Here is a 13,575-nt window from a genome sequence, read left to right as displayed (position 1 = left end):
ATCCAGTGAATATGAATATATATCCAAGAAAATATAGATCACCTCTCATTTTAAATGTCACATTGAGGTAGCCAAAAACTGGTTCCATGAACATATTGTCCATCATCAGTCTGTACTACACAGTTCTTCATCTTTCAAAAACACTCTTGTCCTGCAAACACAGTTCATTAGTCCTTGAATTGCTCCTGCTTTGTACTTTCCAGGTTATGGTGCCGTCGGTTTTCCACATGAATCGGAGTCACAAGAACACATCTCCAGGAAATCAAAAGAGAAAAGATGAGAAGACGAAAAGAAATGTGATAAGAACATTCGAGAAAATGAAACAAAATTGAAATTCTCCACACTGAGACACAGTATGCACCCCTTGTCTCGTGTATCCTATGCCCGTTGGCTGCCACTGCCCTGAGACATGCTTCTAATAAAGCATCAGCTGCGCGACGCTGGTCCAACTGTTGCTGAAAACACCTCCCCTCAGCTGACTGCAGCACCGCCATCGCCTCCCAGCCTTTGGCGATGAATTCATCCAACTGGGGCCTGTTAGTTGGGATGTCTTGGCAGGATGGCCACTGCGCCCCAGGCCGAGTAGCAAGGGCCTGTTGCAGGATAGTGTTGCGCTCTCGAAGAGCTGCAATTTCCCTCTGCAGATCCGACACAGTTGGCATAGGTGTTGGGTTTATCTGAGTCAGTTGGTTCTTGATGAACAGCCTGTGGCTTGTGAGCAGACAGGGCAGAGCAAGAGGTTGAGGACTTCGCTGCTTTCCCCTTCTTGCCCGCCCTCTCTGCCCCGGGTCGCCATGTTTGCCATGATAAACAGTAGACCCCAGGGTCAACGAAATTCTCGTTTCTTTCCACCTCCACGGTCACCTCAGCACACAGTTTGTCAACATTGAAGTGATGACATTTGACTTGACATGGGAATGGGCTACATGATATTTTAAAGCTTTCATTGAGGAACGTGAGCTCTTGCACCGCTTAACAGGGCATGCAAATGTCTTCTGCATCCTTTGGTGCGTCTGCGCCCAGAGCTCTTCAAACACACGTCTTGATGGGAACGTCTTTGTAACTAGACAGGCAGGGCAGTCCATGTTCGGAATGAACTTTACGAACTTCATCCCTGGCGCCCCTCCTTCACCACAAATTTCTTCCTTCACCAAATCCATCACCTCATCTTCTTCCACTCCAAGATCTAAAATGTCAGCCATTGTTGCGACTGCAAAGAAGTAAGTAACGCTTACATTAGATATGTTGCAACTTATAACAGTGCTTATCACCTTTTCTTTATTCTAGATACTCTCATGAATTATGATCCTTCATCAGCCTCCGTAGAGAGAACAAGAGTAAAATCCACACCTAACAACCATATCTAGTAAATAGATTAGAAAGCTTACAGCAAGCCCAAATTTTAAATCTTCACCATTTAAAAGATAAGTCGTTTAACATTCAGTTTCCATGCTAAAACCTTCCTTAGATCTCATTTGGATCTGTTACATCCACAATGTAACTGCAACATTCAACTCTCGCAAAACAAAAGCATATAAGGAAATAAGTAATTGTTTTCAGATTCATGGGAAATAACGGTACGCTATCAACATGTGAGAATTATTGAGAAGTCCACCATGTTGGAGGAGCATCTCCCTCATAAGGCAGAAGTCTGTCAGCATGGACAACACGAGGTGAGTTATTTGGACCATTTTGTATCCGGTAAGTGACATCATCAATCTGTTTGATGACAACCCATCCCTTCTTCCAACAAGGAATGAACTTCCTACTGGATGGGAGATTCTTCCCAGGATTATATAACCACACTGGTTGTCCAACTTTGAGCCGAAACTCTTTAGTTCCCACATCGTACCTTTTCTTCCTTATTTCTGAAGAATGTTTAAGGCAGCGACGAGCAGACTCAAAGGCATATTCAAACCTTTCCCTTAATTCCTCAACATACTCATCATGTTTCAAAGCCATTTCATTAGGATTCCCAGTAATCAGTTGGACTGGTAATCGTACTTCTCTGCCCAGTGTAAGTTCATTTGGCGTAAACCCAGTAGACTCGTGTCTAGAAGATCTGTAAGCTGCCATGACATACGGAAGATGTTTGTCCCATGATTTAGGTTTCCCATCTGCATAGATGCAGAGCATGGCACTCAAGGTACGGTTAAAACGCTCAACCTGGCCATTGGCTTGCGGTCGCAGAGCTGTTGTCCTTGTCTTCACAATGCCAAGCAGCTTACATAGTTCTTGGAAGAGGGTAGCCTCATACTGTCTGCCCTGGTCACTGTGTATCAGTGCAGGTGTACCAAAGCGACAAACCCACTCCTCCACTATCTTCTTCGCTACTGTTCTCGCCTCAATATTTGGCATGGCGTAAGCCTCTGTCCATTTTGTGAATGCATCGGTAACCACCAAGATGTACTTGTTACCAGACTGTGTACGATCGAGCGGTCCCATAATATCAGTTGTTAGTCGCTCCATAGGTGAGCCAGTTATATACTGCTTCATGGGTGCTCTCTGCTTCGAGGGTCGTTTCCGAGCAGTACACTTATCACACTTAGAACAGTGTTGTCTAATGTCTCTTTTTCATGTCAATCCAATAATACGACTGTTGGATTTTTTGGAGAGTTTTCCCCACCCCTAGGTGGCCTCCTAATGGAGAATCATGATTCTGGGTGAGGATAAGGCGACGTTTACAAGTTGGCATGACAATCTGCCAGTGCCATCGTCTGCCATCTTTGTTCTCCCATCTCCTATGGAGTACCCCTTGTCTAATAGACAATCGATCATATTGTCCCCACAGAGCCTTGCAAGCATTTGAAGCTCCAGATACCTCCTTCCACTGCGGCTTGACATTATTAGCTCTAGCTTTGTAGATGAGTGCAATATCATTATCCTCTAACTGAAGATTTTTCAATTCATCGGGCGACAGTTGTTCATAATGAACAGCTTGATTCATACTCCCTGCCTCTACCAACTTGGACCTAGTCACTGCACCACAAAAGCTTGGAGATGAATCAAGACCAGCGCATTGTTTGCTGCAAGGTCCATTCTCCCGTTTGCATTGAGGACATGGTACACAAGGTCGACGACTTAAGGCATCTGCATTCCAATGAATGCGCCCTGGCCTATGAATCTCCTGTAGGTCATAATTGCTTAGCTCTTGCAACCACCTGGCCATCTGATTTACAGGTTTCTTAATCCGCTTAGCCCAAACCACAGCAGAATTATCAGTTCTAATAATGACAGGCCGTCCAAATACATATGGATGCCAATACCGGCAAGCAGTCACTACCGCAAGAAGTTCACGTCGGGTAACACAGTAGTTCCTCTCAGCTGCAGAGAGAGTCTTACTGAGATATCCCAGAACAACTTCCCCACCTTCCTGTACTTGTGATAACACAGCGCCGAGTCCTTCACCTGAAGCATCAGTGTCAATGATAACTTGGCCATCTGGTTGAGGAAAACCAAGAATCGGAGCGGAAGTGAGAGCGAGTTTTAAGCTCATAAAAGCTTCGTCTGCTTCTTCACTCCACTGAAACTCAACTAGTTCACTAGTAAGTCTGGTTAAAGGGTCTTGCAATTTTAGAAAAGTTTTGAACAAACCGCCTGTAGTAGTTTGCCAAACCCAAAATCTCAAAACATCTTTTCGACATTTTGGTGTAGGCCATTCTTTTACAGCCTCAATTTTTTTCAGGGTGTGTATGGATTCCATCTGCTGAAATCACATGTCCTAAAAGTTCACTTTGGTCTGAAACAAGTGACATTTCTTTTAGCTTAAGCTTTAATCCAGCTGCTGTAAGTCTGTCTAAGACCATTTTGAATCGTTGGAGAGTTTGCTCAAAATCAGTTCCAAAGACAATTATGTCATCAAAGGAAACAGAGGCATTCTACCCATTGTAGACCTCTGAGCACTGTCTCCATCAACCGTTCAAACACACTCGGTGCATTGCACAGACCAAATGGCATAACAGTCCACTCATATAACCCTGATCTTGTGACAAATGCAGTCTTTTCACGATCTTTAGAGTCCATCTCTACCTGCCAATATTCTGCTTGTAGGTCCATAGTGCAGAATAGTTTCGCACCACCTAGACTATCAATACAGTCTTCTTGTATGATGTTTATCTCATTATATGTTGGATGCATAAACTGTGCAGACAAACTTCCTTGTTGTAGCTCCGCATGGTCATGGTGATAAATGTTGATAAACTTAGATTTATAGATGACTAATTGAAGCATGAACCGTTTAGGTAAACAGAATGTACATTAATTTTCCAAAATACCATATATGAAATAAAGCTTCCCTATTTCCCGTAATGAGAAATACCTGCTGTCATTTCACGTCAATTCACACAGCCCTGATTGAAATGCCACATGCTCATGTAAGGTGACTGCTGTAAATTGTTCGCAGCTTCCCAACTAAAAACATACCGCCATAAGTAAAATATAATTTAAACCGATGTCACACCTTTTTAGCAGCATACCGATAAAGTCTCAGAAAGAAACATGCATCTGTGTCATTACAAAACTTTATAGTACACGTTCCCTTTTGTTCCCAAACATTTCCAATATGGCACGTGGAGTTGTTTCCCTTGCAGTACCTATTCCTTACTGTGCAAGATGTTGTTTCACTGCAGTGGTGACACCCTGACAACACTGTGCTTGTAGACTGATCCAGTTATGTCTTAAGAATAAGGGTTGTATAAGGTACTTTATGATGGAATAGTACGGGTGCATTGGCTTTGTTTGACCCGACTCTGGAGCAGTACAAAGGCAGGTGAGATTTGTTTGTTTGCTTCCTGCTGTTTAAGGCCACACTCTGCAATGTTCCAGCTATATGGCGGTGGTCTGTAACTAATCGACCCGGCGACCAGACAATTCAGTGACCAATACTGATACGGTAACATGTGTCAACCAAGCATCTATATAGCGCACAGCAATAGTAACCTTTAATTAAAGGGGTAATGACAGGATAAGATTTCTTCACAGTGGACGTTAAAATGCATTAAACAGACCAGTTAAAGACAAAGGCTGGCAATGGCTAGTATAACTGATTTCTGGGCCTTGTTTGTTTTCATCTTCCGTCTGATAGTGTAACTGCGGACATTCATGTTACATTGTATAATATCAACGGCAATACTTTCGAAATGTACCCATGTCAAAATGGTTGTCACGCCCTTCAATTTTATTAATAGGCTGGGGTGACAACCATTATTGGCATGAATATATGATACTTTAATCAGACAATTCACTTTTATATATTTCTCTGTGCCATCTGAACTATGATTATATTTCTCGTCATGTTTGTGTTTTTACTAATTTATACTCCATTTCGTTGAAGATGCCTAAGAATTGCGTTGCTGATTGTTGTCCCTGCTGTTGTGATTTCCCACACTGAAGGTAATTTCAGACCATAGTAAATGTTATATGATATATGTATTGTAGTGGTGTAGTGGATAAAGTGTCCGCCCGAAGAGTATTGGTAGGTGTTCATATGTCCTGCCCCGTCATACTATGAGATGTTAAAACATGGTACTTGTTGTCACCATTGCCTGAAGCTCAGCACTAAAGGATAAACGGACTTATCGGCTCGGAATCAGTAAGTGCTGTCTGAGTTGGGTAATGATTGTATTGAATTGCCTGCGTCTATGTTGTCTAGCACTACAATATATGCTGGCTGGTACAGTCAGACGCACGCATGCATGCACGCACGCAGACACACACGCACAAACAAACTCCTCGCTAAATTATTTGAATCCAGTTTTATTGTGTTCAAGAGTGTGTTCTTGCTACACAAAGCACAGTAATAGTTATTAATGTACCTCTGCATATATTTGAAGAATGTCAGATAACCAGCATCAGTTCATACTTTGCCTTTTGCAGCAGCGAATTGTCAAGAGGATCAGCACTGTTCAGAATGTGATTAGGAGACAAGATACTGCCAGACCAAGTGTCATGATGGTTATTATGATCTGAGATGCAGTTCCAAATGCAGTAGCCAATGCAAAAAACAGTGTTTGTGAAAAGAGAAGTACCGGAATTGACAGGTGCACGGAGGGTTGCAAACAGGGATTTCAAGGCTCAAATTGCAAAATACGTGTGAGCAATGCCCAGGTGCTTGTGATGGGGAATTCTGTAATCTCGGGTCATCGTGTATTGCTGGATGTAATAACTCATATTACGGTTCTCACTGCAGCATCTGTTCCAGGAGATGCAAGTCCTGTAATGTGAAAACAAGAACTTGTGAGGAATGCCATGCTGGGCATGGTGGCGTGAACTGTCCTGGGGGGATGTGAAGATGATGATTGTACACATGGATGTAAACCAGGATTTTACGGTCCATTGTGTGTTCACATGTGTAGCTTACATTGTCGGCCTGACACAAAGCCCAACGTTGGTGATGGTTCTTTGTCTGCTACAACAGCCGTGTCTTCCAAACCCGAATGTGAACAACTGACAGGGGACTGTGTTCATGGATGTGTGCGTGGTTGGTATAGATCGCGTTGTTCGTCCAAGTGTAAATCTCTGAGTAGAAATCTAAAATGTGACAACACAGGTGCTTGTCTTGATGGCTGCATACCGGGGACATACGGGACAGATTGTCTACCGTGCCCCGAGAACTGTGTGAATAGCACATGCCACACACAGGATGGATCCTGTCTGGACGGATGTGTCAACGGGTTCTACGGAAGTTTCTGTACCAATACCTGTGAGTCGTGTCTCGACGGTATCTGCAACCAAACCACAGGCAAATGTAGCAATGGATGCGGAAACAGTTGTTCCTCACACGACTGTATGACAAGGGTGAACTGTGATCCTTCAATGCTACAACAACATACAATATCAGGATACAAATCCAAAGGTAATTCAGTTCCGTTTCATTCTGAACACTAGAATGTCAGAGTATATACGAATAAATAATTTTTAGTTATATTCTTTCTGGACATGGTAGCTTCTTTCATATTCTCTAGCATTCAAATTGAACAAATCATCTCTTTTCACAACATTAATAATGTGGATATTTGCCAGTATAACCCCAAAATGGATGTACTATACATATTAATTATATTTTCAGAGACTACGCCAGCCCATGTTTCTCCAGATGAAGCCTACGGAAGAGCATCTTACGTTGTAATGGCAACAGCAGCTCTAATCGTTGCCGTCAGTGTTGCAGTTGTGTCAGTCGTCAGAAAGTTTGGCAAACGAAGATTATTTGCGTTTTTCATTTCGTATCTTCAAAGCGGTGTTTGATATTGTCCAGTGCTATATTTCATTTTAGATATCAGTGCTAGTATTTCAATTCTCTATGAACCAGAAATGCCTTTCAAAATGAACCGTCTTTCTACCATGATCACTGATAGTAATGTATATGTAGTGACATAATATATATTTGTATTTGTTAACAAATGAAGCATCATCAGAGGACAGGGCAATGACGTATCCACGTATGCACACATCAAGCGTGACGTACCAAACTCTCCATAGATACTGGGAAATTAGTGATGAAGATGTTGGGGCTCCTTCAGCTGCAGTTACGACATCAGATGGACACCGCCGACCATGGTGCCAGCTCTTGCAGACGTTTTCGGTCCAAACGCTGACCAGGAGACCAGTCACCATGAAGCACCAGAAGGTTTGGAATTATTGCTCATATTCTCACTTAGGGACAGATAGAGCAGCCACAGATTGCGCGACAAAAACACGTGATCGTGAGACAAGAATACCTGTCAGCTACTAATGTAGTATGTCAGCTTCAAAGAACAACCAGTTTGGATCACAGGTCAAAGCAGTCTTCTTCGGGGACAAAAGACACTACAGTGAATACCATTTGAACAGACCACTGACGTTCAGTGACGTGTCCGGGAAAAGGATACTCGACTTGGGAGTGTTCAACATATTCAATACTGTGTAGCCATGATTAGGTCATTATTGTGCCTTGTACACTCAGGGTTTTTTTTAGTAAATCAATGTCTGAACGGGTAGCTGACTTGAAAAAGTATTTGTTATAAATTTGTAAATATTTGTAAATGTCTCTTCAGTGTGAACAGGAGATGCACCGGTAAGGTCTTTCCTATATCACCACCTTGGACAAATACATATATCTGTTGTCTAACTGACCAAAATATTTTGTCGGTCTGTAGGTTGGGCTTGTATATAGATTATTCTGAATGTTCTAGGCGGCCAATGAACTTTTAACCAAGATGAGTTGTCCCCACTGAGGAAATGTCCCCGTGTATCTGTATCTTGCAGTGCGTTTTGGTTGATAAATCAATGAACGATTTGTCTTCACTCCTTGTCGTACAATTATCTTCTGATTAATCATATAAGACTTTTGGAAATGTTTGGGCGATTTACATCAACTTAGTTGCAACATAGTTTTTAATTTTGCAGGAAATATAGGAGAGAAAAAAACGTATTTGTTCCATAGACACTTACCGGTTGTTCTATGTGACATGTTTTACTTGGCGATACATTATTATCGGTGGATGGAGGCAACGTGAAGGGAAGTAACTCTAACTTTGTTTTCCGAAACAAGGAAGTGGGCCCACATTCGAAAATAAAGCAGCTATGTATTATTAAACAAGTATAATCAGGTATTGCTAAGAAAATAAATTCAAAACGTTGTGTATTTCTTGAAATCAAAAACTGATGGAAATGTTTTAAGATGAAAACACAATCAAAAGTCAGGGTTGAAACCCCGCGAAACTGTCAGATTCGGACCTCATGAATATTAATGAGACAAGCCCCCATCGTGTCATTGGAGAAGCTGTGAGCCAGGCGACGTTCTATTGGCCCAAATAATCGACCTTCGTGGGTAAGGTCAAAGGTAAATCTAATTTGCATACTACTGTTCCCGTAGATTTTTACTACGAAGTTATCACTCGGTTTGAAGTTGAAAATAATGGAATATTGTGATAACGTTTATTACAGTGTCCTAAAGAATTTTGGCTCAACCGAAGTTATCCCATTGTGTGTCAAAAAAGAATTGTTTTGCAAAATTTGTGGACTGCCATCTCAAGAAAAAAGTGATTACATTGAAGATTTTCCAGAGGATGAAGCAAATGACATATTTTATGACACAGGTTTCAGACCACTTTTCCCAGAACATTCAGTTGATGTGCTGTGTTATTTTAAATATACACTGAGACAGAAATGAACCATCAATGGGAAAAGATACAGAAGAAATGTTTTGAATGCTGTCTTTTAACATGAATAGTCTGAACTTGAATTTTTTTATATATCAGACATTTAGATACCCACCCAGGTCATGCATTGAACTTACAGTCAGATCCTTGCTTGCAAAATATGTCTCTGGATTCCATGAGAACTATGATGACTTAGGTGCCTGCTTCTGTGTGTGTCATACATAATGTTTCTCAAACATATCCTGAATGAAATAAAAACAGTGTCTAAAGACCTACCAGCTAAGGAAGGAAGAGTAATTCAGCTTGTACATTGGTGGTCCAAAAGGAAACAGTCCTATATAACTCAAGTTTCACAGAAGATAGTATTGCTGAAAACCTGTGTGAGAACTGGTCAAGTATTTCTGAGTTGGAATATGACAATTTCACTTTTCATTTCCTTCCTGGAAAAGATGATGAAATGTTTGGAAGCTGTTATAACAGATACAAGTTTGCTGTAATTAGACATAATGGATTTGACATTCTGGTGATCAGCAGACCTGATGGTCTTACCTTTGTTGGGAGACTTTACTGGTGGGTCAGTTCCATCTTATCTTGAGGAATTTATTCCAAGTAATACACATGCTGGCTGACCGTTGAGGCATTCAAGCATTCCACAGGATATTCACTGATGTAATTGTGTGTTTAAATCAAAATGGAAGTTACAGTTTTAGATAAAGCTTCAATTTGCAATGACTCTGAGAAAACACTTGACTATATGAAAAGGAACAAATTACTGGCTTCCTCACAAATATGTAGCATATGCAATGTTAATATGTTGTGGCAGAAGGACAAACAGAACGCTGATGGCCATAACTGGCGATGTCCTAAATGTAGAAAAACAAAGTCAGTGACTTAGGTAGCTTCTTGGAAGGGCAGAGACTTAGTCTTGGTACTTTCCTCATGATATTGTATCTGTTTTGCATTGATGTGCCTGCCCACTTGGCTCTCAAAATGCTTGATGTTTGTGAGACAACATTGTACAATTGGTACAATTTATACAGAGACGTAATGTCTCGTGCATTATTACATGAGCCAGTTATTTTGGGGGGAGATGTTGGCCACACTGTGGAGATGGATGAAAGCAAATGGGGTATTCCAACCTATTGGGTTTTTGGTCTCATAAATGTTCTTTTATTCAGTGTTGAGAACAGAACCACTGAAACATTACTACCGATAGTACTTGCCCATGTTGAAGTTGGCACTCAGATCATAACTGACGAATTCAAATCATATCTTTGCTTAAAGAGAAATGGTTATGAGCACCAAACAGTTTGCCACAAAAGCAGTTATGTAGATCCTCATACTGGGGCTCACACCAATACCATTGAAGGGTTTTGGGGTAACGCTAAATCAAAGTTTAAATCCATGCATGGTGTATCCAAAGGACAGCTTGGTGGGCATCTTGATGAACTTATGTTCCGTTGGAACAACAAGAGTGAGTGCATGTTTTCCCTCATGACAGATCTCATTAGGAAATACAACCCCTTTTACTAGTTTTTCTGCTTGGTGTTCATAACTTTACAGAAACAAGATTTACTTGTTGGTAAATACTTCCAGGTCTCTGATGTAAAATTATTTCCATCACAGTAATGAGTTTTAATTAACTGTTGTTCTTGTTTCATTATATCCATTATTGTTTCATTTCCCTCAGCATGATTTAAGTGACAAGCCTGCATATGGACACACTCAATAAAATCAACCTGATGATGTGTCTAAGGAATTCAACAAGTGCAAATACATTCTTGTTCATTGAGGGGAAATTAAAGTTGTTTTAGTTGAATTCCATGCAGTTTGTGTTATATTATAAAACCAAAAAGGCATTTACAGAATACCATGATAAAAAAAGCAAGTTTCTAAATGTGGGCCCACTTGTTTCGGCTCCTATAACAGGTGCTGAAGTGGGCCCACATTTTGGAATGACATTATTGCCACTGTATGCACGTGGTTCAATAATATATATGGATGGAAATAATGATGCTACAAAATACTTCCCGATATATGAACTTTTACAATATCTCATTACTTCGTTCTGTAATTTGAAACTACCCGTGTTGGCACAAGTGGAGCCAAAACAGCAAATACGAAACTAAAGCGCTTAACTCCTAATGCGGGAAACATGCTCAGAGTTACTTCCCTTCATCCAGCGATAATAATGTTTCGCCTTTTATGTTTTTTGGCATTAAATGTGTTTATGTGTTGTGTCTGTGCCGAACTTCTGTATTATGGTGGCTCTGTGGGCATGCAAACGTTTCTCTGTGTGCTTTAGGTCACATATTGGTAGCATATTCTATCGTTCTGTTCTCTATATCACAGGGGAGTAACTTTCGGTAGGTACAACTATTTCTAAGATAGTTAATGCTGTATGGGAGGAATGATGTAGTAAAAGATGCCTCGGACAGAAATCGATATACCAGGGTTTTCACGCTCTATATGTATATACAAGCATTGCGTCTCAATATAGAGAGTCTATGTTCAGTGCAATACGCAAGACAGTTCAAGTGTATTGCAGACGAATCCAGTGAGGGGTGGTGGGGTAGCCTAGTGGTTAAAGCGTTCGTTTCTTTTGCCGAAGACCCGGGTTCGATTCCTCACATGGACACATGTGACGCAGATTTCTGGGCGTTATATTGCTGGAATATACCTAAAAGCGGCATAAAACTAAAAACCCACTCACTCGAATACATTGATTAGATATTTATATTCTAATAAAGAAGTTTTCATCCATAAAGTTTATTGATATGTGAAGTGTTGGCGAGCTACAGTTAACGTTTTATTTCCTTGTTTTCCTCCTTTTCTAACTGGTCTACTTTAGTGTAAACACTGGCACGTCTTTAATGTATCATATTTTCTGTCCGACATATGCTGACAAAGAGTCGTACATCAGACTGTATTACCCTCGAGAGAAGCATTCACTGTACGTATCGCACGCACCTCAGTCATATAACAATCTAACCGGAAATAATATCTTAAAATGTACCCCAGACCCTCCCTGAATCATGTACATTTCATTTTCGGTCTGCTAATGATGTACTTATTAGCTAAAGAAAAACTGATTTGATGTACGAAGAATATGAAGTTAGCTCATACATTTATTAGCTATTCATATTCTAATAAATAAGTTGCATCCATAAAGTATCTTAAGCTTATTGATATGTGAAGTGTTGGTGGACTGCAGCCCCTGTTATATTGCCTCGTTTTCCTCCTTTTTTCAAATGTTTTAGTGTAAACACTGGCACGTCTCTAATATATCATATTCTCTGTCCGACACATGCAATGTCAATATGAAACTGTGATTTCGTGTAACTTTAGCTTTTAAGGTGTCTACTGTGATCTGATTTCTTGAAGAAGTAAAAATTACTTTTGAAAGCCGTTTTAATTAGTAATGGTTGTATGAATAATACACAAAGTATCAGTCTTTAAAAGAATACGTCAACAGATATGTTGAATTTTATTGATCTTTAATATAATAATTAATTGTTCTCTTCACAATATGGCTTAAATATTGCCGATGTGACGAAAATTATTTACTAATTCAATCACTGTAGTGGAATATTTGCTTGTATCTTTCCCTATGATGTACACACCGATGTCTGTCTAAGTAGACACAACAAAACCCTTTTCACATCCGTAAGAAGTCTCTGCTCAAAGCAGAATCGATTGTACAATTCATCGTGAGTATCTATTTGACGCCGCGTATTCAGCACTGTTACTGTTGTACTACGTGATATGTAAACAATCGAACTGGACCAGACAATCCAGTGATTGACACCATGCGATACGAAGACAGAGCATGCGCTTATGAATCACTATCAAATAGTGATGATACCAGGTGTTCGCGAAAAGGTGGCACCCGTCACAAACATATCGTCAACTGTTCTTCTGAAAAACAAAACCGGGCAAACCAGAACCTGGAATACAAAAGCCCCGAACCTCTTAACAGAAACCTTCAAATTGATTCTGACACTGTGCAGCTTTAAAGTGGGTTGTGTCCGAGTAAAAGGTGACCATACAGATTGCGAAGATCCGTCTGTCGAATATCTGATGAAGGAGGGGTGTTTATTTGCCATTACAAAAACATAGGAAAAATCCTTTTTTTTTCGGTGAATAACCTTTTATGATGATTCGACGACATATTTACATAGAACATACTCTTCCCAAAATCAGACACACCTCGATTCAAAGGTGTTTAATGGATTTGAACAGACAATCAGTTATCAAACTAGTAGTCCACTTGTATTTGGATACTTTGGGTAGAGCGAACTGTGTTTTTAAGGAACTATAACAACCTGGCTCATTGGTCCTTATATGAGACACTGTGTATTGAAAACATGATCTTGTCAAGAACATTAAAAAATCTATACAGCTATTTTCGGAAATAGTAAATGACCTGCAAGTCCAC

Source organism: Haliotis rubra, unplaced genomic scaffold, assembly GCF_003918875.1.
Source record: "Haliotis rubra isolate DU_JTF1 unplaced genomic scaffold, ASM391887v1 Scf2071, whole genome shotgun sequence".
NCBI lineage: Eukaryota > Metazoa > Mollusca > Gastropoda > Lepetellida > Haliotidae > Haliotis > Haliotis rubra.
The sequence above is the reverse complement of the archived record's forward strand: the minus strand, read 5'-3'. Positions refer to the sequence as shown.